Genomic DNA, 26,668 nt, shown 5'->3' on the forward strand with positions numbered 1-26,668 from the left:
CATCACCACTTAGTTTTAAAACCAGCACAGATGTAGTAGATACTAAAGGGAGGAAATTTAAAAGCTTTTATTTTAATCACTGAAAGTCTTCAACTAGATTTCAGCAACACATTTCAATTGCAGTGAAAAACATTTCGAGAATACGTAATTCCAAAATTTATGGTTATTAAAGGTACACTTCTTTCTTACAAAACATGCCTTAACTGCAGTCTCTGTGCATAAAATCTCCCTAGCAAGTTAAACAGAGAATTATAAAACTACATTAGTTTTTCTGCAGAAATTTAGATTAAATGTGGAAATTTAGATGCAAAATTGCATCTAAAACTAGGTGAACTATCTCTAACTAATGCTAGAAAGTGTATATACTGCCTTATAGTTCTAATTGAGCACTATAAAAAGCAAACCAAAACAGGCAAAGATAAAACCAAGTTTTTAAAGGTTTTTTTTTAAATCAAATTTTTAAGGTTTTCTTTTAATAGTTGTCTAGGTAGATTATGAGCAAAATAAATTAGCAAAATCAAGGTAGATTATGAGCAATATCATTCAGTAGGCTATGAGCACAATAAAACTGAAATTATCAAAAATATACACCACCAATTATTTTCTCACACCACCAGAACATAATGCACAACAAATTTAACTTTAATTTAACAAATTTAAATTTAAATTTAACCAAGGTTTAAATATCTTTTAACTCAGCACCCAACCAGTTTTGGAAAGGATTGTGGGCTGGAGGTAAAGGTGTTTCAGAAGGAAAGCAGGCACAATTCTAAACTATGAAGATTAGGATGGATTATGATGGAACATGGCACTAACGACCTCACAAAAATACTGTATTAAAGACTTATAGTTTCTAAAATCATGTGTTTAAAAATTATTTGAGCTAATTATCAAGTTGATACATGAAAAGGAAAGTTCTTTTATCAGTCTGATTACCCTACTTAACTGATTCTATCACTGGATATTGTAGAGGTTGTTTAAGAAAAGGCATTTGCCCTCAGACTCTCTTTAATTGTTTCAATATTTCCTTACAATGAACTGACAGCATCCCAGTTAATGCAGTAAGACTATCTGAAGCCTTGATTCAGACTCAGAGGAAAAGCTAACATAGGTAACTAGCTATGCAACCCCCAAAACAGACGGAAAATGGGCTGTTACTGAGTCATATCTAGACAGATTCTTCTGTACGAGATATGTGCATCTACAAGGAAAATTCAGAAACCACGGGGACAGTTACACCACTAATAAATCAGTCTTAACCACATATAGAGAAAAGAAAAAAAAAACAACTAATTAAATTAAAGACAAGACAGTGGAAATGGATAATTGGAAAACAACCATCATCCAGAAGATGCTGTCAACTTTCAGCTGTAGTGAGTCACAGAATATTGACAGAAAGCAGTCAACCCTATCCACCAATTACACATCTGTTTAAAAACTGTAATTAAGACATGGCCTTTCTAACCAACATTATTGTCCAAATAATTTTCTCCTCTTTGAGATAAAGCAGGGTTGCAACTACATGTTGATTCATCTCCATGACTTTTGGGGTGAAAAAGAAGAGTGGGGAAAACGTAAAACAAAAAAAACCCACATGTTCCTTTGCTGGAAAACATATCAAAAACCCCTAAAACCTGTAAACTCCCTAAAGATTTCCATGTATGCCTAGTACACATATTTAGTGTGCACAGATATATATATATACACAGACACATGTGTGTACATGTGTATGTACAGTCTGTATGTGTATAAAAACAGCCATGTATGTATATAATATAAAAAATCTCAAAAATTAACAAATATATATAAAAACTTATGTGCTGGTTTGGGCTGGGATAAAATTAATGTTCTTCACAGTAGCTAGTATGGCACTAAGTTTTAGTTTTGTGCTGAAAACACTGTTAACATAGTGATGTTTTTGTTACTGCTGAGCAGTGCTGACACAGAACAAAGGCCTTTTCTGCCTCTCACCCCATCCCACCAGAGAGTGGGGGTGCACAAGGGGTTGAGAGGAGTCACAGCCTGGACAGCTGATACCAACTGACCACAGGGTTATCCCATATTATACGGCATCACGCTCAGCATATAGAGCTGGGGGAAGAAGGAGAAAGGGGCAGACATTTGGAACAATGGTGTTAAGTGACCATTACACATGGTGGAGCCTGCTTTCCTGGGGATGGCTGAACACCTGCATGCCCAGGAGAAGTGGTGCATGAATTCCTTGTTCTGTTTTGCTTGTGTGCACCCTTGTTCTGTTTTCTTTGTGTGCACCTTTTGCTTTACCTATTACACTGTCTTTATTTCAAACCGCGAGTTTTCTCACTTTTAGCCTTCTCATTCTCTTCCCTATTCCACTCAAGAGGAATGAGCGAGTGGCTGCATGGTGTTCAGTTGTTGGCTGGGGTCAAACCACAACAGTCACTACAAAAAGAAGCCATTAACGAGCACTAGACTCTAACAGGCAAGCAAGCCCCATGGCAAGCACAGAAGCCTGCCAATTAACAGCTAAACCACAATAACAGCTATAAGTTCAATCTAGCACACTCCTATGAAATCTGTTGTTATCTCGAACCCTTCAAGCTCCATGCTGGATGCCAAAAGCAGCACAGCTGTGTATATTTTATATATATTTCTGTATATGTCAGTATGGGTATAAATATATTTACATATATGCGCACACACAAAATCTCAGCCCCATCTCTTTCTCAAAATTTGCATCCCAAGAATAAGGTAAAGTTTGGCTGAAGAGGACCAGATAGTAAATAAATAAACAATTAATTAAATAAAATGTTATTATATTAATTTGGACTGTGATCTGTTTTCACAGCAGAGAACATTAACCACACTTATTTCCAGTCTTTTTCACACTGCTGCTCAATACTGACAAGCTTGAAAATGAGGAGAGCTACTACACTGTATTCCTGTCTCCAAAGCCCCTAAAAGCACTAATTAATTCACTGGCTACATCTTAGAAATTTATGAAAGTGAGTATCAAACTTAATTGAAGCAAAGAAAAAGCTCTACCTTTTTTGACTTACAGGGATTATTCACTGGTCTCTTCACATTTCTAACTCAATGGCTTTATTATGTTATTTGATTCAACTGTTAAAGATACTTAAAGCTATCAAAACATGTGAGAAAAATATCAAAATTGAAAATGCTTACAAAACAAGGAATATCAGCTTTAACTATTACTTACACCCAAGGAAAACTAAGCTCTCAGATTCTACCTTTAGATCACACTCCCCACCACATCTTTTTTAATTACTTTTGTCTTGAAAATACAGGCTTTTTACTCCACATGTCAAGTGCTGATCCCCCACTTTTCATCAAGAAGTACATCATCCACTGCAGACAACAGGTGAAGTAGATGAGTCAAAGAACAGAATAAATAAACTATTTAAAAAACCCTCAGCAGCGGATTTGGGTGCAGTCCCAATTTATCTCCAATTCACTAGACCATCCCTTCTGATGTACTTTAGCAGTGCTTCCATCCTGTGGGGAGATGGAAGGGTTATCACCACTATTTCACTGATGCAGAGGTTCATCCAGCTGTGTAATGCACTCAGGGGAGTTCAGCAGAGTCTGGGGGCTTCATCTGACTCCTACCCCAGGGATTCCACTAACTGCACTGGGACTTTAGTTACTGAAGTCGAACTAAAAATTCACAACAGAACTATCAAAACATAACAATGGATTTGTTCTCATCAGCTTAACATCTGGTTTCTGAATTAACATGAGTTATAATTATTAAACCAGAGTAATCAAAACAAATAACAAGAGCTCCCTGTCTCCAGAGTGACTGACTCTATTTCCTAGAAAAAATGCTTTTTGCTTGCATTCATTTATCACCTTTTTTTTCTACAAATTGTAAACACTCACAGTTCTTTCTCAAGCAACTTATGTTTCTTGTTTGTATTGATCAGCATAGCCAACTGGCTCAGTTCTGTGCATCACAATTTCATACCCTGTAAAATGTCTCATCACAATATGAATTTTAGGCACAGTTGCTGTATATATGGTCTCACACATACAGCTGTTCTCCTTTGGATTAATAAGCCAACGCTCCTTCGTAATCTCAAATAGAGAATAAATTTTTCTGTTTTATGTTCCCGACAAGTTGAAATTTTTCTCCTGAATAGTAGGTCAACATCGTACAAAAATGGATAAATGAAACCTTCTGCAAAAGTAGTTCTGTGAAAGAATCAGAGATATTAAAACTGTTGGCAAAAATTATTCCCTTTTTTGTACTGCATCCAGCTCAGGAGTCCCCAGCAAAGGAAGGACATCGACTTGTTGGGGCAAGTCCAGAAGAGGACTACCAAGATGATCAGAAGGCTGGAGCACCTCTCCTCTACGAGGAAAGGCTGAGAGAATTGGGATTGTTCAGCTTGGAGAGGAGAAGGCTTCAGGGTGACCTAATTGTAGCCTTCCAGTGCCTGAAGGGAGCCTACAAGAAAGATGGAGAGAGACTTGTTTTACAAGAGCATGTAGCTCTTGTAAGGGGGACATGGGGGAATGGTTTCCAAGTGAAGAGAGTAGGTTTAGATTAGATATCAGGAAGAAATTCTTTACTGGGAGGGCGGTGAGGCACTGGGACAGATTGCCCAGAGAAGTTGTAGATGCCTCATCCCTGGAGGTGTTCAAGGCCATGTTGGATGGGATTTTGAGCAACCTGGTCTAGTGAAAGCTGTCCCTGCCCACACCAGGAAGAATGGAACTAGATGATCTTTAAGGTCTCTTCCAACCCAAAGCATTCTATGATTCTATGATTCTTGTATCGCAGAAACTGTTTGTATTTATAAAAGCAGAACTAAACTTAGTGATGAAGATGGATTACACCATCAAGAGCTCCACAATAAGGAGGTATGCTTATTAAACTGGGAAATAAATTAACAACAGAATTCAAGATACTGGAATCTACTCCAGTGCCAAAATACTATCTTATTTTGATGTAAATTTTAACCTCATCTTTGCTCAAGTGATAGACCAGGATGGCAGTTAAACCAGGCCTTTGTACAAATTTCAGTGCTTGGGTTAAATGAAGTGGAAAGATTGCACTTTATTCCCCTTCCCACACAATTCATGCTCTACAAATAACTGATTTTCACTTCCTGGTGCACTGCAGGTCTGTCCCAACTTGCTCAGTTATAGCAACCAACACTGGTATGGCAGATCATGTCTTTCCCTCTTACTCATTCCATCTAGTCTTCTGCCCTTTCAGTAAAATATATTTACTTTTTTTCTAATATCTTTTTTTCCCAATCTCATTTTAAAACAGTGTGTTTTTTCTCTAGCTGACCTTTTTTAATTAGACTTAATAATCCAACACAATACTTCTTCACATGAGTAGGCATAAAATGCTCTATCTACATGAAAACATTTGCTTGGACAGAAAAAAAAAAAAGAAAAAGGGATTTTAAAAAAGCGTGTGCAAAAAGCATAAAAAACAGAATTAAAGTCTTTGCTCTGGTGGTACATTTAGAAGGCACCATGACATCTCCAATTTATTTCCCAAATTCCAATCACTCAACTGGAGATACTCTGTTTAAGTTCGCCACTAGGTTGACGTGGCATGAAATATGATATACAGACACACCTTAATCGAACATCCCAGCTTTCTTCTCACTAGTTCCTGGTTCCCAATTTTTTCCCCCAATTATTTCTGAACCAGACCAAGTCCACCACTTAGGCTGCACAAAACTCCCTCTTCCTCTCCCCAATGCTTTCTAGTTTTAAACTAATAGACTGACATAGCTCCCCTCCTCTGTTAAAAGGCTGCTTATTCCCAGTTTAACATAATATTTTTTTTTTGTAAAATTTATCTCCATAATGCTGAACGGAAGTTTTCCACATGCTCTACTTGGATGAGCGTGTTAGTTTTAGTGGGTCCTATTTTTAGCTGTTTTGCCTTGCTTTACAGTTTATTTCCTTAAATAGCAATCTGGATATCGACATAGAGCACAGCTGAAAAATAAAACATATTTCCCATTTCACATATGTTTAGGGCCATGGCATTTTAAGTCTATAAATAGGAATATCTGAACTGAGAAGGAGTGAAATTCAGCATCTTAAGGTTAAAATAAAAATTTTATTATTGTGACCTGGCAACTTAAACAGATTTTTTTCATGGAAAATCAATCCAGGTAATTTTAAACATTTTTTAATGATGGAGCTGTAGCAGCTGATAGGGAATTTACAGGTAATCTTAATTATACTGCAAGCTTTATTCTGAATCCCCTTTAAACCTGAGGCGCCTCAGCTGAGGTGGACAGGATCTCCCTCTGGAGGCCTTCAGAGGCATCTTCCCTTCTCTCCTGATAAGGTAGGAAACTTCACTGGGTTGCACAACAGGTTGGTTCCTCCATGCAAATTCAGCCTAGGATGCTCATTCTCTCCTTCTCATTCCCCATTACCCATATACTGACCAGTATTCCACCCCTCTGTCAACTATCGTGATGCAACCTGGATCAATAAAATAACTGAGGTAAAAAAAATTAATTTATTTTCATAAATAACCTCAGTGCCTGGCAAGGTTATGGAGCAGATCATCCTAAGTGCAATCACACAGCACCTACAGGATGGACAAGGGATCAGACCCAGCCAGCAGGGGTTTAGGAAGGACAACCTGATCTCCTTCTATGATCAGATGACCGGCCTGGTGGGTGAGGGGAAGGCGGTGGATGTGTCTACCTGGACTTCAGCAAAGCCTTTGACACCCTCTTCCACAGCATATTCCTGAAAAAGCTGGCAGGCCACAGCTTGGACAGGGGCCCTCTGTGCTGGGTTAGGAACTGGCTGGAGGGTCGGGCCCAGAGAGTGGTGGTGAACGGTGCTGCATCCAGTTGGCGGCCGGTCACTAGTGGTGTCCCCCAGGGATCGGTGTTGGGCCCAGTCCTGTTTAATACCTTTATTGATGATTTAGATGAGAGGATTGAGTGCACCATCAGCAAATTTGCAGATGACAGTAAGTTGGGGGGAGGGTGTCGATCAGCCGGAAGGCAGGAGGGCTCTGCAGAGGGACCTGGACAGACTGGAGAGTTGGGCTGATTCCAACGGGATGAGGTTCAACAAGGCCAAGTGCAGGGTCCTGCACTTTGACCACAACAACCCCATGCAGCGCTACAGGCTGGGCACAGAGTGGCTGGAGAGCAGCCAGGCAGAAAGGGACCTGGGAGTTTGGATTGGAAGCTCAACATGAGCCAGCAGTGTGGCCAAGAAGGCCGATGGCATCCTGGCCTGTATCGGGAACAGTGTGGCCAGCAAGACCAGGGAAGTGACTCTGCCCCTGTACTCAGTGCTGGTGAGGCCATACCTGGAGTAGTGTTCAGTTCTGGTCCCCTCAGTTCAGGAAGGATATTGAGGTGCTGGAGCAGGTGGTGCTGCTGGTGAAGGGACTCGAGCACAAGTCCTATGAAGAGAGGCTGAGGGAGCTAGGGTTGTTCAGCCTGGAGAAGAGGAGGCTCAGAGGAGACTTCATCACTTTCTACAACTCCCTGAAAGGAGGTTGTAGCCTGGTGGGGGTTGGTCTCTTCTCCCAGGCAGCTATCAGTAAGACCAGAGGGCATGGTCTTAAGCTGTGCCAGGGGAGTTTTAGGTTAGCTATTAGGAAGAAATTCTTTACAGAAAGGGTAATCAGGCATTGGAATGGGCTGTCCAGGGAAATGGTGGATTCTCCATCCTTGGAGGCTTTTAAGATGAGATTGGACGTGGCACTTAGTGCCATCATCTAGTAACCACAGCAGTAGTGGATCAAGGGTTGGACTTGATGATCCCAGAGGTCCCTTCCAACCCGGCTGATTCTATGATTCTATGATCTCAGATCCCATCAAAGATCTCATTTACAGGGAGAAACATAAAACTGCACCATGGGAGACGTTAATTTGTGAGTCTCTTCCCACTGAGAATACTGTATGATTCCGTGATTCATCTCTGAATGGGGACACCAATGGTTAATAGAATCAGTACCATCCTAGTAGTTTGAGTGCAAAAACACTGAAGTGAAGACACAAAAGAAAAAACCTCACTTAAAATCTGAGGAAAGTGTAGTTCCTAGTTGTTTTGCCCAAACCAGGGAAAAAAGGTAAGCTTTCTGATAGAAGCATTCCATTAAGCTGAGATGAGGAAAGACCAGATGGAATTTTCAAACATATTAGCAAGTCATGTAACCACATTAGTTAACACTGGCAAAACTTCTTTAGCAAGGCAGACATCAAACACAGGACCAGGAGCTTGATGGTTTTCATAGCTTTGATATACGAGTTTGAATTAATCGAAATATCCTTCTGCAAACAGTGCAATGCATTTACCTGTGCACTTTTTTGATGGGTTCATTTCAGGCTTCCCCCCTCTTTTCCTTATCTGCATTTTCACTCTACTGTCTAGCAAGCTAATCTTCCATAACCACATAAGCACCACAGTGACAACCCTCCCTAAGTGGGAAACTTAGTCAAGACTGAGACTAGAACATTTTTCTTTGATTTAATTTTATGTTTAGTATTTTACAGTTTTTTACTAGAACTGTTTATTGAAATGAACAATTTAAAGAAGATATTTTTGATGATAGTGATATTCAGACCACACTTCTGCTTTATAGCAATGCATATAGTGCAATACATCATTATAATAGAAACATCAATAAACCAAACCTATTTAATTGTTTAATATTATAAAATGCTAAAAGTTGACATTTAATAGTAACACTTAACATTAGGTAAAAGAAGAATGCAGCTGTGTGTTCAACAGGCAACTATTATCTTGCTTCTTTGTCCTTTGAAACTAAGGTATTTTAAACTATCATTTTATCTACTAGCACACATCAGTAAGTATTCAGCAACACAGTATAATACTCTCCTTGACAGGTTCTAAATATCTGTTCCAACAATGTCAAGTACATAGTTATTTTAGTAAAGTAAGATTTAAAGTATCTGACTTTTGTGTAAAAAGATTCAAGAGGAAGCTGATGAACTAACTGTTGCCAAAATGTATTTTTTTAAATTGACATAATAATTAAGAAACTTAGTATGAAAGCAGGCACAAACCACTTACATAAACTCATTATGCAATGTTTACACTAAGTGTTCACCACTAATAATTTTCATCTTCATAGAAACTGAGATCAAAATAAAACAAGGATGATATTTTTGTATCTCCAGCAGCAACACAAAGTTTGATTCCCGCACTGCGATATTCTGGATCTTTGCTATTGGCAGTGAATATGAAAAGTCTGAGAAGAAAACATTAGGAGGAAGAGGGAGAAACAGTTTCAGGTAAGTGACATTTCTATACCTACAATTAAAGAAAATGTAAGAAGACAATTGCTACATGAAGAACTAGATATCCACTGCATATTAAGAAAATAAACCAGTAACAGATAATGACATATATTACAACGATAAAGACAGATGTCTGTTAATACAAAAATATAATTTAAAATATGAGAAGGAAACAAAGGATAAAGCATAAATAGACACAAGACCAGAAGAGCTGAGAAATGAACGTGATTTCCTCCAATATACTGTCGATTATAAAACACATTTGTTTTACAAGGAATTATGCTCACCACAGTTAAGTTTACTGAACTTAAATGCTACTGCTGATATTAGCTCAGTTAAAATCCATCATTTTTTGACACATTTGCCTTTACATAGAAATCTAATTGTACAGATACACAGAGCTCACAAGCTTAGTATTCTTATAATACTTACTGCTTCACTGACTCTCTAGAACTATGTCTTCAACATAAACCAAAGTCTAGTCTAATTCTTATTTCCCAGGAGTTTTCTCACAAATCTGCAAAATAGAAGATTTCAAATATGTACTGTGGCTTCTCTGCCTCTCAAGGCTTTTATATGCCAGTGCCCTCAGTCAGATTTATTACTCCTCACATAATCTAATATAGAAAGAATTCACCCGATTGGTTAATCTGCACAGTACAATGTTGCTATATAAAGCAATATTTTGAGCTTCCAGTTTGGGATGTTCCATGAGCACAACATTTTGAAGGAAAAGAGAATTTCCATCTACGAATAAATAGAATGCTACACTCCAAATATTTTCAGCTATTTGAGATATTTTTAAACATCTGCATTTCTTATCAGCGTTGGCGTTGTTCAAACTGGAGAGAAACGTGAGACTGAACCATCCAGAAGCTTGAGGAAGGGAGCAACCATCCTGCTTCTCCTCGCTGCCTGCCCAGGGTCAGGCAAGAGATGGGGGGTTATGAATAAAATAAATAAAACATAGAAAAGAATGCACTTCTGCTCATCTCCCAACACCTTTTCTGTTCACACAAAAGCCTTCTTGCAACAGATGACCTCTATCCCACAGACAATTTAAAGACTGAAATATGAAAGGCACAAGGTGGGACCCAAAATAACAAAGAGGGAGGATGACATACAGGAAGAAAAAAAGGAGAGTGGATGCAACGACACAAGTGATTTAAGTCCAAAAGCACTGGAGTAAAGGATGAGGAAGAAAAAGCATGGAAGCAACATGAAGTAAAAACATTGGAACATTTACTGAACAAAAGCCCTCTGCTCTACCAGGTCACCTCAACCAGTTGACACATGGCACTTTGACTTTTCTGTACATCCTAAAAGCTTCTACTAATGTCTTTAACTAAGAGCTTAGTAAAAAAAGATAATTTTTTTCTTGTCTAAACCAGATGACTAAAGCAATCTTCTAATAAAGCAAAATCAGTTATTTATTCTAGCATCAAAGAACTGCACTTGCCTTTGTTCTCATTTAATATGTCTCTTCTACACGTAATATCTATTTACTTACCCATAAGGGAAGTGAAATGGCTTAGGTGTTCATTACAAGATGCATTGTCCCTGTTTTACAAACAACACTTTTAATGCCTGTTACACGGCGTTTGCTTCTGCAAAAGTCAGCTGAGCTCCTAAGTCTTGTGTAAATTCAATTCACTGATATACTTAGTAAATGAAAATGCAATTTTCTTTCCTATGCTATTCTGATTCATACCTCCCAGGAAGATATTAACAAAATAAATCACAAAGCGCTTGACACTGTGCTTAAACAGCAGTCTTAAACAGGTAGAACTGCCCTACTCAAAGTCATTTTCACGTAGTGGAAGAGGGCATGAGAAAGATTAGATCTGTGAGATTTGCCTGGAACAGTGAGTGAGACTGACTGTGAGCATTCAAAAAGTTATTTGTGAGTGACTTGCTCTTGCGATCCAAACAAACAGCTACCTTGTTCAGGTTCTTATTTAACTAGCTCTTCCAAGCTCTTCCAATTAATACAGCATTTCAACAGGTGACCTAAATGCTAGGCGGGCCTTGTTAACCCACTTTATACCAAGCACCAACACTCTCATCGTTTTGGAAGCAGAGAAGATCATCTCCGACTATTTGGAGCAGTTATGTATATTACAGCAGAAGAGAATGAATGCACCCCAGAATGGCTAACACACACCCAAAACTAAATTACTGTGAACTGGGAAGAGAAGGGAAGCAGTAATATCCTGCAACTGACACCCACTAGGCTAATATCCCTGACATCCATTAGGCTCCATGTTAGCAAGTCCTACTACTGACTGATAAAGTAAAAACTGGTAAATAATAGAAAGTGATAAAAAAGAAAAGGGACAGCCAAAAGATGGGAAGGGGAGGGGTGGAAATGAGAGCAGTTGCTTTGGAAAGGCACCTTTTTTTGTTCCACTGGCTATAGAGGGAGTTTGGGTGACAAGGTAGATGGCTAACCTTGGTATCATTGAAATGAAGTGACATGAATCCCACGTTACCTAGTCCTTCTAGAGATTATAAAAGAAGTAATTACATTCACAATACAAAAGCTACATTTCCTTCTATTATCCCCTGTTAGCTGTATGCATTTGCACAAGTTTTATGCAAAACAATTTGGTTCAGCAAAGTAGTTTTTTAGTTAATTTTTCATATAGCTTTTCTGACAATCTATTTTCACCTCAGAAAGCAATCTGGTTTTATACTCAGACTGATGGTTAAAAGCATTTCAGATGACAGATATCACCTATATTTATTTGCATCATAAAGCAATTTCTAAAGGCAAAGCATGATAAAAGGAGTATGAATTCAATGAAAAAGGTATTAATATTTGCATTTATGATGCAATTATGCAAAAACATTGCTTGAGAAGTATTGCATGGACATGATATGTGGATAATGTAAACCTAAGTGTCAAGAAGATCTAACTAGAAAATGATATAGGTAACAAAAAATAGACTCCCTTTTTCTCAAAAAAAAAAAAAAAAAAAAAAAAAAAAAACCAAACCACCCATAGTTTATACTTTTACCATGTTGTTTATAACAAAACAGATGAAGATCAGTTCGTTATTACCAGACACCTTTCCAGATACATCTGCTATACCTCAACTCTGAAGGTTATTAGTTCATGACTTTATTAGAGAAGGCTAGGAGTAACCAGGTAAGTAGAACGCAGTTCATTAGCAGCTCTGAACAGAGTACACATTAATTCAGTGTTACAACATGTAAAGTGAATGGAATTAAGGAAAGCAATTTTAGATAATGAAATTTTAAATATTTTATATGCTATTAAGTTGCTTCCAGACTCCACTGGACAAAAGACAGACAGACAGAATCACCTACAGAGTTAATTATCCCTCTTTCAGTGAAATAGCCTGTTCTCTTGATAAATTGATTCACAAAACTAATGCTAAGGTTTGAAACCAAGACGTTAATTGAACTGCTGAATTATGGCTTTGTATATTTTTTTTCTGAAAAAACTTCTGGTTCTGGCTTTGATAAATTTGCTGGACAAAAAGCTACAAAGTGTAAAAAAAAAAAAGAAGTGGAGTAATCATTAAAAATACGCATATTTCAAGATCATCTGTAATTTTTTTATTGCCATCCAGTCCCTGAAACCATTGACACATTCATTGGGAAAAAATGCTGGGCACTGCCAAGGTATATTGTTTATTGGCATAGAGACCAAGTATTCAAATGAGTAGTTCCATCAGGTATGTATTCAGCATAAACCAAACATCATTCGCAATGAAATGATGTAACAAATGGAGAAGCTAAAAGAACAAGAAGCTGTGAAACAGAAGCAAGTGTAGCACTCAAAATAACGCGGGGATGGGATTAGATTTCTAGGGCACTAGTTCGAGGTACAGCAATAAAATTATAGCAATTATGTAATATATAGAAATTAAAAACTATATAATAATGAAATTATAAAATTATTTTTTAAAAAATAAGATTGTGGAGTGTGCCACTGTTTCTTGAATCGTTCTTTCCTTTGACACTGTCAAAGGTTGGCTGGCACCCGCTCCCAACAGGTGCACAAATGCCATGGCCAATGCCAGTCCAGCCCTGCTGACTCACTGTGGCAGGTGCTTCCTGTCAGTTTTCCCCCCAAGAAGGGAAGGTGACCCTCCAGCCATGCCACTCATAGTCGAGAAAGAGAGACACCTTAAATGCCTGGCAGATGCCCAGCCAACATGCTTCATCCAAAGGTTCTCTGGGGTCACCTTCTTGAAAACTCACCAACACCTCCTGTACGTTCCTTTCTTCTGGTTAAACACCTGCAATAGGAAGAAGTGTCTCCGGATGCATAATCAGGACTATGGACTTCCACGAGTCCCACAGTAATAAACTACTTGAGCAACTGAGCTTTCAAAAAGGACAGCCAGTTCTTACCCTGAAATTACGCTCATGTAACAGAAATGACCTCTTTTGAATTGCTTTTCCAATTAATTGGTTCCCAAGGCTTTCCTCATTTCCTGCAAGGATAAAAGGACCATATTCTCTATCATACCCACAAAATTGCCCAGAATAAGAACATCTATTTACTTCATTCACTAAATTCACAAGAAGCTGTTCAGGAGAAAACATTAAAGGTTTGGGGTTTGAATCACTGGGGCAGATCTACTGAGGTCTTTTGCTGGGAGTACGGGAGCTCACAACCAAAGAGAAATCATCCCAACACCCTTTCCAGCAAGAAGTCTTTTGACTCCTTTCATGGAGCAGTTCAGAAGCTCCATAATGAGGCAGAGAAGACCTCTCTTTATTACACTCCAAAACCCATACAAATTTGGCACTCTCTCCCCTTCCCAAGGGCTTCTACCTGCCTCCATCTTCTCTCATAAATCATCAGATAAGCCAGGCTTGTCCATGCCCCGATGGCTAAACAGACAGATTTTCTATGTAATGGCTTTGTTAACAGCCTCTCCAGACATGATGTTCTCTCTTTTGGGGAATGGCTTCTCTCTGGAGGAGGATTCAGGTTGTCCTCTGGGACTCCTGAGTTTGTTATAGCTGCTTCTTCTTCCTGCCTAGGAATGGAAAAGCTTTTGATAGTAGCTAAACAGTCATGAACTGAGGTTTGGTGGCATAACAGAACCATTAGCCAGCTAGCCTCTACTTTCTTTTCCTTTAGGAGAGCGTAGCAAAAGGCACCTGAATCCTGGATCTAATACTTCATTATAACCTATAACATACCTATAAATATTGAAAATTCAGAACTAGCAAGTGAAACATTTAAAAACTTTGCATACAAACCTCTCCCTAACTACCTACAGTCTTACAGGGCAAGACTGCTTTGTAGATTGGCAATTCTCAGGGCTTTCTTTAATTGAACATGTTCTTCGGAAGCCCTGTTGCACTTCTTACAAGTTTGCCCTTCCACCTCCTTTCATCACTTCTATGGCTCTCCTCCAGCAAATTCCCAAAATCTAAAGGTACCAACTCCCTCTCCCTCCCTACTCCTCACCAGAAAGCAAGAGGCAGAAAATGGTAAGCAAGCTGTCTTCTATACTGTTTCCACACTCCCATTAATCTGAAGAAAAAATTGTACAGGTAACTGTGAATAAACCAATTTAAATACTTCTACCATCTGTCATAGTGTTTGTTGTCTTCTAAAGCAATGAATGATCTGAAAACCTGGTTTGAGTTGGCTCTTCTTGAAGGCCCAGAAACTACTCATGAGAACAGAGTAGAAAGTACACTGAAGAGGTGTTAAAACAGATGTTGTCTCCCAAAGCAATAAGTCTTGTACCTTCATTTTCACAGCAATCAAAATCTCAGCTCCTAAGAAATCACTGCTTTTTGGCAGCCTATATATTAGCAGGATGTGTATATTGGCCTCGTCCTTGAACTCAGATTTCTGATTAAGACAAAATAAAGTTACCCAGGCCTTTTGTTTGTTCTCCAACTTCTGTTTTGTTCATGATAAGAGACTGTTTTCAACACAGTCAGATTTTGAAGAGCATTCAGTATCAGCAACTCCCATTTATGCATGTAAATAAGTCACTTTGGATTTGCTGGATGCTGAGTGTTCTTGGAGAGCTGACCCATCTACTACTTGTGTATCACTCCACATACTATTTGCTCGACCTGAAGACGACATTGACAGACAGACAATGCACTGCTCAGGTTAGGCACACAAGGAGAACAATTCTGTCATGGTACAAAAATGCCCTTTATAATGACACACTCTTCCTCATATCTCTGAACTTAAGTGTTTAAATCACATACTTAGTACAGATTTCAATACTGAAAATAAACTTCCCGAGTACCTTCATTTTTCAAATACTTGCATAATTCATCTGACTTTGTGGCAGGTCATGAAACAGACACTCTTCTCTCCGTGCACATGGGTACATGTGTTTTAATTTGATACTTTCTTGATACTAAAACATTTGAGAGTGGTCATCATTGAATGACTGAAGGGAATATGCCATGATTAAAATTACACAGCTTTTTTTTCCAGGTCATTCATTAGGAAGGTAAGAATTCATATTCTTCTGAAAACTAAAGAGGAGGCATGGGCATTCCCAGTTGTTGTCATGGATACAGCTGCTGAGAAAAATGTCATTGTACCCCTGCAGATAAAAGTATGTGCCAACTGCCTGGAATATGTGGTGGCAAAATCACCACAGATGTTAAACATTCTCACATGGCCAGCACGTTCCTCTTGAAACATACACTAAATTAAAAAAAAAATAAAAAAGAAAGTTATTTTTAAATATAAAGGTTATGGCATGAAGGAAGAAAAGGTTAGTCAGTCAAAAAAAAAATGTTGGCACTTTCATAGTTCATGATGTCATGGAGGAAAAAATATTATGGAACAATAGTATGAGTAAAGGATCAAGTGTCAGCCCAACTTCGAGTTTTCTGGATTTTGTCAGCATGTGTTATAACAGGATTGTTAACTACAATAACTATATTTCTTAGGTCAATGGTCAATTTAAAACCAAAACAAACAAATAAGAAAGGGCAACAAACACACACTGGAAAACTCTACCAGGGAAGCTCTGTTCATGATTAGACTATCTCAAAGTGTCATCATTTTTACATGGACTAGGGCTCTTTGAATCTCCTTCCACTTTAACTTTCCATTAACTATTTACTGGGGACACAGATCACAAAAAAAATGAAGAGTTTGAAAACTCAAGACAGTTCTTCATTGGATCATGGAGTCCTAGAATGGCTTGGAAGGGACCTTAACGATTACCTAGTTCCAACCCCCTTGCCATTTTCCACATCCAATAATCTCAGCTCTTGAGTCAAGTAAGGTGATTACCAGGGTGCTTCTGGAGTGTTGCTGCACATCGCTTAGTGATATTTCATTGCACCATGCAGGTAGGAAGACGCAAATACTGTTTCTACACAGAGCATGCAAGGCTTTGGATTCTCCTCTCCTGGCAAAGTAGAAGCACACAATTCCCTTTCCCTCCTCACATAATCTTTCAGATACCATGCTCCTAAATAAGCACAGAGAGAAGGGAAGGCAGGCTGCTCCTAGGAAAATCATTACCTTGCTTCTAGGGCAATCATTACTTTCGAGTGTGGGAACAAAACTCCAACAGCTGATTAGGATGCGGAGAGGTGAATTTGGTGGTAAGGCACCAAAGGTGAGAACATCCAATTATACCCCAAAACACCAGTTGTTTTACCAAAGCTGGAAGAGAGCTCTCTCTATTTGATGAGCAGAACACAGATCCTACCTGAGCAGAGATTCCTACACCACTGCTTTCACAAGAGGTCATGATGTTTATCCCAGACAAGAAAATAATTGTTGATTGGCATTCTACCATATCTGATCATCACTATGGCCCAGCACCCTAACCTGGTGTTCACTGCAACACAAAAGTCCTTTGAAGCTATCGAGTTGTTTTAGAAAAGCCACAAGAACAGAAAACGACTCGCTCATGGCAGCCATCCCCCCTTCCCACCACTGTAACCAACAGTTTGACACAGGCACGTCAAACAGGCATTTGACATAATGAATAAGGGGTACACAAACTAAAGAAAAAAAATCAAAAGGTACTTTAAACTAGTATTCAATAGATTCTCTAGTACCCATCTCTGCTTATGAGTTGTAAGTTACTTCTTCAGGAATCAAAATGTGTTTTGAAGAATCCCTAAGTTCATTTGAGAGAAGAAACAAAAAAGAAGAAAAAGAAAAGAGAAAAAATAATTTGGCCTTTCTAGTTTGACAGACAAACTTTAAGTTCAAATCTGACATACAGATAATTATAGTATCACAATGCACATTTCAGAACCCACATGCCTGGCAAAAAGAAAATTTCTTAATAGTTACAGAAGGCTTTCCAGTAACTTGCATCTACACTGTATCCCAGTCCTTTGATCCCACTAGCCTACTATACCTCCCCTGTTTGTGTAGCAAATGATTTGGGCAATAAATGTTTTTAAATTAAAATAAGTTCATATCCTCCAAACACATAAAAGGCTTAGAACATCACCATTTCACTCCTGAAAGATGGAAAGGATTAGCTGGATATTTCAGGTAAGCAATCATGTTCTACTATTTGGAATACAACAGCAGCAATAAAAAAATATACTAAATTCATGGAAGAGATCATCTGAGGAGAAACAGGGAAAACAAAAAAGGAGTACCTCAGAAGCTACAGACTGCAGAAAAATTATGAAAAATTTCAGACTGAACACTGCCCTCAAGGCAATATCCTCCCTTTTAAGATCCGCCCACAGAATTAAGCTTATCCCGTAAGCACATTTTGTTTCCGGGAGACAAACTGTCACAAAGCCATTACAATAGGCAATATCTGATATGGTGCTAGAGATGGAATATCCACAGGTCATTTTCCTGACCAAGCCACCTCACAATATTTCTAGGCACAGATGTGCAGCAGTCAGCAAAATCCACAGGCACTTAAACCCTGCTTCTTGTTTGCTATAAAATTTTGCAGTGTTATCTGCTTACTATGAATGCATGTTAGGTGTATACTAAGCTCTCTGCACAAAACACTAAAAATCACACACATTCTCACTTCTACTCCACAGATACCCCTTACTTCTCTGTTTTGTTCTCTGTCTGAAGCAGGAGCTTACACATGAGTGACTCAAGTACTACGTCCTTCCTTACTGACGCACTGAACACCCTATCCTCTGCTAAGCCTTCATTTAAGCCTCTGTTGGCTGTGATGACACATGAAGACACTCTTAGAAGTTATAACAGTCCTGTTCATTGGCCACATTATGCCCATGTCAAGGCAAAAACAAAGGACTTAGAGGTCACTGAAAGAGATGGTCAAGTTAAGCATTCACTGAGATGCTTATTTCCAGGTGTCCAAGACATTGCTCAAAACAACTGTTCTTAAGTTACTTTCTTGTTTGCAAACAATATTCTGTCTGTGCTTTGATCTACCTTCAGCAGGAAGCTGTTCCACACATTACGTTCCATTTCAACTGCACCGATGAAATGTGCAGACTGCCCTTTGCATCCTGCACTCTTGTACATGGAAGCTTTTAGGAAGGCTAAGCATATCCAACCCCATTGTTCAAATCCCAGGATGCTGACATTTCAAATCATACTCTCCTCTATGCAACTTGTGAAAATAACAAAGATAAACACCTCCCACCAATGCTCAGACAGATGCTTGCCCATATGCAATGAACCCAGCACAGGTTGCCAAGAGACTGCAATGATGAGCAGCATTTATTCCTGAATACTGTCAAATAAGCTTTCACTATGTATTAACTCTAAGCAATAAAACATGCAAGATCACATTCTTGTTTCAGTTTAGAATTCATTTTTATTGCCAATATATAAAAAGGAGATAGTTGTAACAGACAAGCTATGATGTTCTTAATTGGTGAAGAAAAAAGATAACATTAAAAAAATCTGAGAACAAGTAATTTTCAGATAGCATGTATAGAAATTCCCCCTGTAAGCTCCACTCCCTAGGGTAAAAATTAAGTGCAGATTCAGTGAAATTTAGGAGCCTTTAAAACACAGAAAAACTCAGTCTATTACAAGATACTGCTAGTGATTTTCAACCTTTCCATCTAAGGTAATTTAGCAATTAAAACAAAAGCCACCATTAATCCTTAGATGTCAAACATTTTTCCTTATTTATATCTATCAAGATGAATAATAATTTTATACACTGTGTACTACCTAGAGAACAAAAGTTCTATTACATGTATTTCTAATACAACATCACATACATTCTTAGGCCTTAAATGTTGATCAAATTTTTCAAGCAAAATTCAGTGCTACCAACTATCTTTTTTTTTCTGTGGATACTGCATATTATTTTTGTTATATAGCTTCGTATAAATTTCTTTCTGTTCAAGTTACATTGCATACCTCCCCAAAGAGAGAAAAACACAGAAGCACTTTTCCATACATGACAAAATTCAGAATTTCTTCACACCGAGAATCAGAAGTTTACTATAGCTTAACACTCTGGGGAGAAGAGTTGGAGTCAGTATTTCTCCATCACCATATACTGTGGTAAAACTGACTAGTAGTGTTACCAACAACTGACAAAGCTTACGTGGTCCAAGGTCAAGTAAGATGAAGCTTAGGCTCAAACAGGAGACATAGTCTATCACTAAACCACACAGTTTGAAAAGTTTTATAATTGTTTCCATGATAAACAATTTACCAGAGGGGAAACATTAAAAGTATATCCGGAACATGAACGGCTAAGAAGTCTACATTTTATCAAGTCCTTGTGCCACGTGTATCCTTGCTGCGTTTAGATGGGTCTTTTTCTGTACCATACTCATGACTTCTGAGTCATCTGTCCCCACCCGCAAGAGGTGAAGATTCACTCTCACGGCCAGACCCAGTGTTGTAGGAAGAATGGCAAACACGGTGCAGCACTACCCAGGCACCCGCAACTGTACATTTGTCAAACCCCAGATCATCAAATGTGATACAGAATGACACCAGAAAGAAAGAAAAAAAAAAAAGTGAAGACAATTTAAGTTCTTGCAATTTCCTTTTATAGGACTTCCCACTTCCCCTGAGCTCCTCTTCAAATTCTAGCTTTCAAATATTAACTAAAGCAGCATACAAACAGTCTTAAGGCAAATAAATCACAGCCATAGTAGGAAGACTTTTCAAAAAGAGCAATCAGTCCAGGGAGGTTTAATTTAGGGAGAGGAGAAAGACTTTAGACTTTGATAAGGCATGATATGATTCCATGGCATTGATCTGCAGTCATATAGCTTTATCTGTAATGCAAACAACAAGTTATTTGGAATGTTCCTAATTAGGTATAATAAGTGTACACTGGCACACTACTAAATCTATAAATAGACAGCAACCACACCATTTCACTCCTGCTCACTCCCATATTATGAAGTATGGGAGGGGAGAAGAAAGGCACTCTCCTTTTTTAAAATCTTTCTTAAAGTCGTACCATTGAAGAGAAGTAATTTTTTTTTTGCTTTGAAAGCTATATAATCAGGCTTTTAAATACTGACAAATCTTCCTCAGCAGACACAGGTTATCCTCAACAGCTGCATAAAAGGCATAAAAGGAAGAGAGAATACTTAATTTGAAATAAATCAGGAACCATATATTCTATTGATCTGTAAGACATTTAGAGAGCCACAGCTCTGGGCAACCAAATGTTGCCTTGAAAATGTCCCCGCTCTGAGCATAGGGGTGAGACAGATGACCTCCTGAAGTGTCTTCCAACCCAGATTGCTATTATGATCCTGTAACAACATTCATAAATATTTTTTCTATAAAAAGTCCCTCTCTATAACCTCTCACACCTACACATAGCAATTTAAACTCTGGATCAGCTATAAATAACCACGGTGTATATTTGGAAGAAAAGGTATAATCATCTGTAAAACTCAGCAGAAGTCATATGCCTCATGCCCTGACTGTGACTTACTTTTATTTCTTTTTACTCAAATAGAAAAATATAAGATTTCCTTGTCATTTCCAACACCTCACTGTAAGACAGCCTTTCAGGGACACAGGTTTATCACAAGCTCAAAGGGTAATTTGAAATAGGAGCCCTTTGTAAAACTGTTGGCAGCAGATCCCTGGCTGATGAAGGGTGGGGAAGAAGTAGAATCTGTGATGTTAATTCCTTTTATCTCCTCCTCAGTGGTGTACACTGCAAGTATATGAAAAAAAAAAAGGGGGTTTGCATTTTGTGCATGGTTTGCATGCACACATACACGTGCACAGAATTAGTGGGCTCTAATTACTGGTCTCTGTGCAAGAAGTAAGATCATCTGAAGCGTACATACACTCGGAACTACAGAAAAACGCAAAGTTTAAAGAAATCGGAATTACAATTATATATTCTTTTAAAAAAAAGCTATTCACTGCAGTTGCATTTACCTGGCAACAGCAGGTAACTTGAGATAATACACAAAAGCACTGACGGGTCTTTAAGCCTACAGCTTGACATTGCCAGCACATTTAATAGATTGCTTTTGACAAGAGCTCGTCAGATGTTCTGTATTTACCAGAATCTTCAGTTCTTCTGATATGCTGAAGAAGCAGCAGAACAGAGTTTTGCATCGGGGACATGGATAGAAATCTGACAACTCTCTGAAGCCTGGAGTATTTTTTAATGTCTTTTATAAAATTACAAAGTAGGGCAAGGAAAAACCCTGTCATTTAGTAGACAGGATACAAGCACAGACCCTAACTTGTGTAACCTGCCTTTGAATTTTTGAAATATTATTTGCCAGTGGATCAGGGAAGGCTGGACACTACCAGCCTAAGCAGTAAAGCATCTCAGGTATAAATTTTATCTTACCTGCACGTTTTGGTCAACATTCTCTCTACAAAATGTTAATCATTACAGATAAAAGTCTTTTCTGTGCTTGCATCGTAGAATGATGTTTATTAGCCCAACATTCACTCATAACAAAAAAAAACCCCAAGATACAGTCAACTGAGTTACATGAAGTTTTCTTAAATTCTGATTTCCCCCTATAAAACCACTATAATGCAAACTTCTAGCTTATATGCAAAGTTTGTTTAAACAAATTCACTCAGGGGAAAGAAAATCAAGTTTAACAACATCAGATAGATGGTTCTGAAAGTTATTACTGTTTTTGTCACTAACGAGAACCTGTGTAAATGACTAAAATATTTTTTACTACCTTAAAAGTTTGGATTGAATCAGAAACATTGGTTCTTCACCTCATACTCAAGTAACTCACTCACACTAGCTCCCCATTGCAGATCTGCATCCCCTCTGCATTCGTCTCAGGCAGAATCCACAAATTATAAATGTCTCATTAATATACAACAGAAAGAATTACTGTTTACACCATGATCACCACCATGAACATCACCATTCAAGGATGGGATCCTTGACTCACAAATCCCCTTTTACCCTTTGTGGTCTCTTTTTTCATTTTAATAGATCTACAAGACTGAGGTAAATCAGTGTTTGTCAAGAGAGTAACCCATGTGAAGCTCCCTGATGCATCAGGCAAAAAATGACTATAGCTGAAAAGTCAGCAAACAGGGTGCATTAGTTTTCAAGTCAATAGCTCCACACTGAACCATCTGCTCCCAGGATTGATCAGTACCACTGAAGGAGGAGGCAGTGAAGGGTGAATATTGAAAGAAGCAACCTCACATATCTGCACCCTCTCCAAGACTCCACACCCAACAAACTTTATCGTTTCTGGCAGTTCCTCTCTTTATAGGAATTATGGGGAGAAACCTTGCAGAGGCACAGACTGAAAGGAAAAGGCATGTCACCCTTTCTCTGTTCAAATTCCTGAAGAAACCGTGACAGCAGCCGGCAGGAAAGGAGGGAGAGAACACAAAGCAAGATGTCTCTATGGGAGCGTTAAAACAAACATAGAAGTATGTACCCGTCCTCATGGTCAACAGAGAGTGTGCACAGGGAGGGAAGAAGTCTCTGCCCGATGGGCAGCTGGGACTGCTGGTTAGCCATGCTGATCCTTTCCAACATCCTGACCTGAACCAAAGCAAGCCACGCTTCCCACCAGCAGAGAAGACACTGATCTCCCTCTCACTCCAGAGTATCGCAGCAGCAATAAGGACTACCAGCTGTCAAACTGAAGCCATTCAAACTCAATTGCTAAATTTAAGCAACCACACAACAGGACATAACTGACCAGAGCAGCATGACAGTCCTTTAGATCCACTTAAATCTCTGCAGGCATGAAAAACCTCAGCAGATCTTCCCAGCATGGAACTATGCCAGAAGTGCAAAATGACACTGAGGGCACAGCCGGTTCTCTTCAGCAAGCTGGTCTAGAAAGACCCTGGCAAGCGCTGGACACACATCCTCCCAGCGGCTGCCCACAGAGGGACTCCTGTTGCTTCCCACCCAGCAAACATATAGGGAAACTTGCCACCCACAAGCTACTACTCGGTTTCAAAATCCTATTCAGGTTGCTAAGTGACAACAAAGTAGTGTGATCTCACACAATTTCCAAACCCCAAGCGCTTAAAGGCAAGGAAACGAATTGTCTAGATCATCATAAATCTCCTGCTGCCCATCTAATAAACAAATAAATTCTCATCAAGTGTAAAAGCTTGCTGAATTCATTACAATAATGCTAACTCTCCCAAGAGTACAGCTCAGGTTTTTGTTAATGTGCTTTCAGTATCCAAGCGGTGAAATATTCCTAAACAGAAATATTATTCAAATGAAAAACTTAGCTGGAAAAATAAATTATTTGCTCTTTCTTCATTATTGTGCAATATATCAGGATAATTCCTACATGGTAAAAGTTTTCTAAGTCAACCATGTTCTGACTTCACGTATGAAATTCTTCTGGCCCACATCCAATGAGCATTTAAGCACTGGCCTAATTTTAAGAAGTAATTAATCACATAAAAGTGTACAGGATGACTGAAGTGTTTCAGTATGTGCTTAAATGTTGCACTGGAATAAATCTCTTCATTAATTTTAAATAGCATCTAAGGTAGTGGTCTTGATTTTAGCATATCAGTGAAACAATATTTATTTTGGGTCTACATTAAGCTTGTTTGCTGTGATAAATGCATTGTTTACATTAAGAAAGAATGAGGTTTGTTTTTTTAGGGTATAGGGGGTGTAATTTATGGATGCCCCCAAGCCAGGTTTTTTGCTTTTTTTTTTTTGCCATTGCTAGCAAATTGAGAGACATGGTTTGAACTTACAATAATAGAGGTATGATTACAACAGTGTTATTTGGTAGCCTGTTCTTAGGTTTTTAAAAGATCTTGAAAAATGCAACTGATTTTTTTGAGGCTGGGGGGGAAAGAATAAAACAGTAATGTAAGAAGGTGGCAAATACAAAGGTGAAAGAGTTATCTCTCCTAATAAAAGACAAAGTCCAGATACTAAAGTATCAAACTGAAAAAACAGAATAAAAACAAAGCTAGCCTTCTGTCAATAACTTTATAACATCACTTCCCCCTATTTTACAAATAATTAAAAAGAAAACAAAACAAAACAAAACAAAAAAAAAAAACAAACAAACAAACAAAAAAAACACAACTCAAAAACTTAATGGTCAACCAGAACAAAATACTGGTCTTGGGGTTCCCTTGCAAGTAAGTGAACTACTCTCACAAGACATCAAACTACATCTTAATTATCCCTATCAGAGGAAAACAACCAAAACAGCATGACTACAGAGCATTCTTTTATACCCAAAACTCCATATTTTGAGCTTAAATGAACCCACACATTACCTTCTTTCTGTGCTAAGATTTTGAGGTCACCAAACTATATATGTTGTTCTATAGACCCCTTACCAGAAGCATGGTTTGTCAGAGTTCAAACAAAATGAGAAGCACATTGTTTTTAAAAAAATACATATATATTTAGCCTTTTGGGGTGTTCTAGAGCAAAAAGATTAGTCTAAACTGCCTTTTATTGTCTTAAGCTAGTCAAGAGAATTTCAATACTTCCCTCCAGATAGAGGCTTTGTAATAGCCAGAGAGACTATTCTTTTAATCACTACTTCAATTACAAAACCACTGTAATTCTAGGTATTCTGCTTTAGATATCCAAACCAATTTGGCTAATCCAACTAGTCATCCAGTAGTCATACAGCAGTCATACAGCAGTCTTGCATCCTGCGTTCTGACCTAACTGTTGGAAACAATTCAAAATGTTTGTAAATTATCTATATAGCCCTACATGGATAAAGACCCAGCTGTAGAATAGCCCTTTCTTGAGCTCTGGCATGGCTGTTATGTGTCTCTGGGACTGTGAACATGAAGTTCACAAGATAAGGCATCTCAGAAAGGGATTCCCAGTTGTCATTTATTCTTGAATTAGTCTCTTCTCGTGCTTCTTAAAAAATAGGAATTCTCTCTAAAGTACACAATAAATTCAATGTGTTTCACCTGATCTTTTTGGCAGGAAAGCATTCTCCAGTTCCTTGGAACAAAACACAAGACAATCAAAACCTTATATTAAAGATGAAAGTGTGATTATCTTGTCTTTTTTTCACATTCACAGCTTGCCAGCTGGCTGGGAAAAAGAAAAAAAAAAAAAGTGTAATTCATGTTATCTTACAGTACAAAATAGCATTAATACGTGAAAGATTCCAGAAAGGAAAAAAAATAACCCAAAAGCAACATTCCTTGAGGACCTGCTTGCAAATACCTACTGAAAAATGTTACAAGCTCCTCCTTTCTGGTACTTAGCTAGCAATTTAAGCTTTGCCAATACACGCATCACTAAAATGCCTTAGGAGATTTCATTTCAGTTTTATACAAACATGTGTCAGAATTTGGAGTGGTAATGACCACTGTGCCTTAAATAGTGTAACTCTTTCCATTCTAACCCTGCTTACTTGTACGTAGTGTATTCAGTCATTTTTAACTTCCCCAAACTATCAGGTCTTCGGCTGAAATTTTCCATTAATATACTCTTTTTTGAAAGCTTATACAGAGACACAGCAATTATAAGAAGCAACAAATATTGCACACCATTACATGCTAGTTTTACTTGTTTGCTTTGTCCAAAGATACTCTAGAACTGGATACTATATATATATATGTATATGAAAACTTAAATATATTGCCCTGTGCATAAGTATGCATGTCTGCATGTATCAGGAATATATACTGATGAACTGATTCTGAATATTTCACTTTAAAAACAGGCTAAAGTCCCCAGGATGGGGAAACAAATTTGCCAGATTTTACAACAGTTGGGGGGAAAAAAAAAAGTTGGTCAACTATTTTACTAAGGATGGATATACTTCAACTAATTTATCTGCAGAATGGAAATGATGGAAAATATGAATATTGAAGACAGATATCCTGCAGCACCCTTCAGTCTCTTCTGTGAATATTACTAGGTGTCAAGAACTTGAGGTTTATTGCCTTACACTTGGTCACTTCAGTTCTGTCCCACGTTGAGTAAACACGAAGTTTAGTGACACCACACATATCACTCCATTTTCAG

At 38.2% G+C, this 26,668-nt stretch overlaps 1 protein-coding gene and 1 long non-coding RNA gene across 3 annotated transcripts in view; one reads left to right on the plus strand and one right to left on the minus strand.

Annotated features, from left to right (window-relative positions):
- The window catches only part of DGKH (diacylglycerol kinase eta), a 159,463-nt gene that overhangs the window by 121,682 nt on the left and 11,113 nt on the right, over positions 1-26,668 (minus strand). The window lies entirely within an intron of this gene.
- Positions 7,845-10,686, plus strand: LOC120323568. The gene is made up of 3 exons (XR_005564147.1): positions 7,845-8,083; positions 9,156-9,269; positions 10,101-10,686. It is a non-coding gene; the product is annotated as an uncharacterized LOC120323568 (long non-coding RNA).

This window comes from Pipra filicauda, unplaced genomic scaffold (assembly GCF_003945595.2).
Source record: "Pipra filicauda isolate LSUMZ 115617 unplaced genomic scaffold, ASM394559v2 scaffold28_size6257848_pilon, whole genome shotgun sequence".
Lineage (NCBI taxonomy): Eukaryota > Metazoa > Chordata > Aves > Passeriformes > Pipridae > Pipra > Pipra filicauda.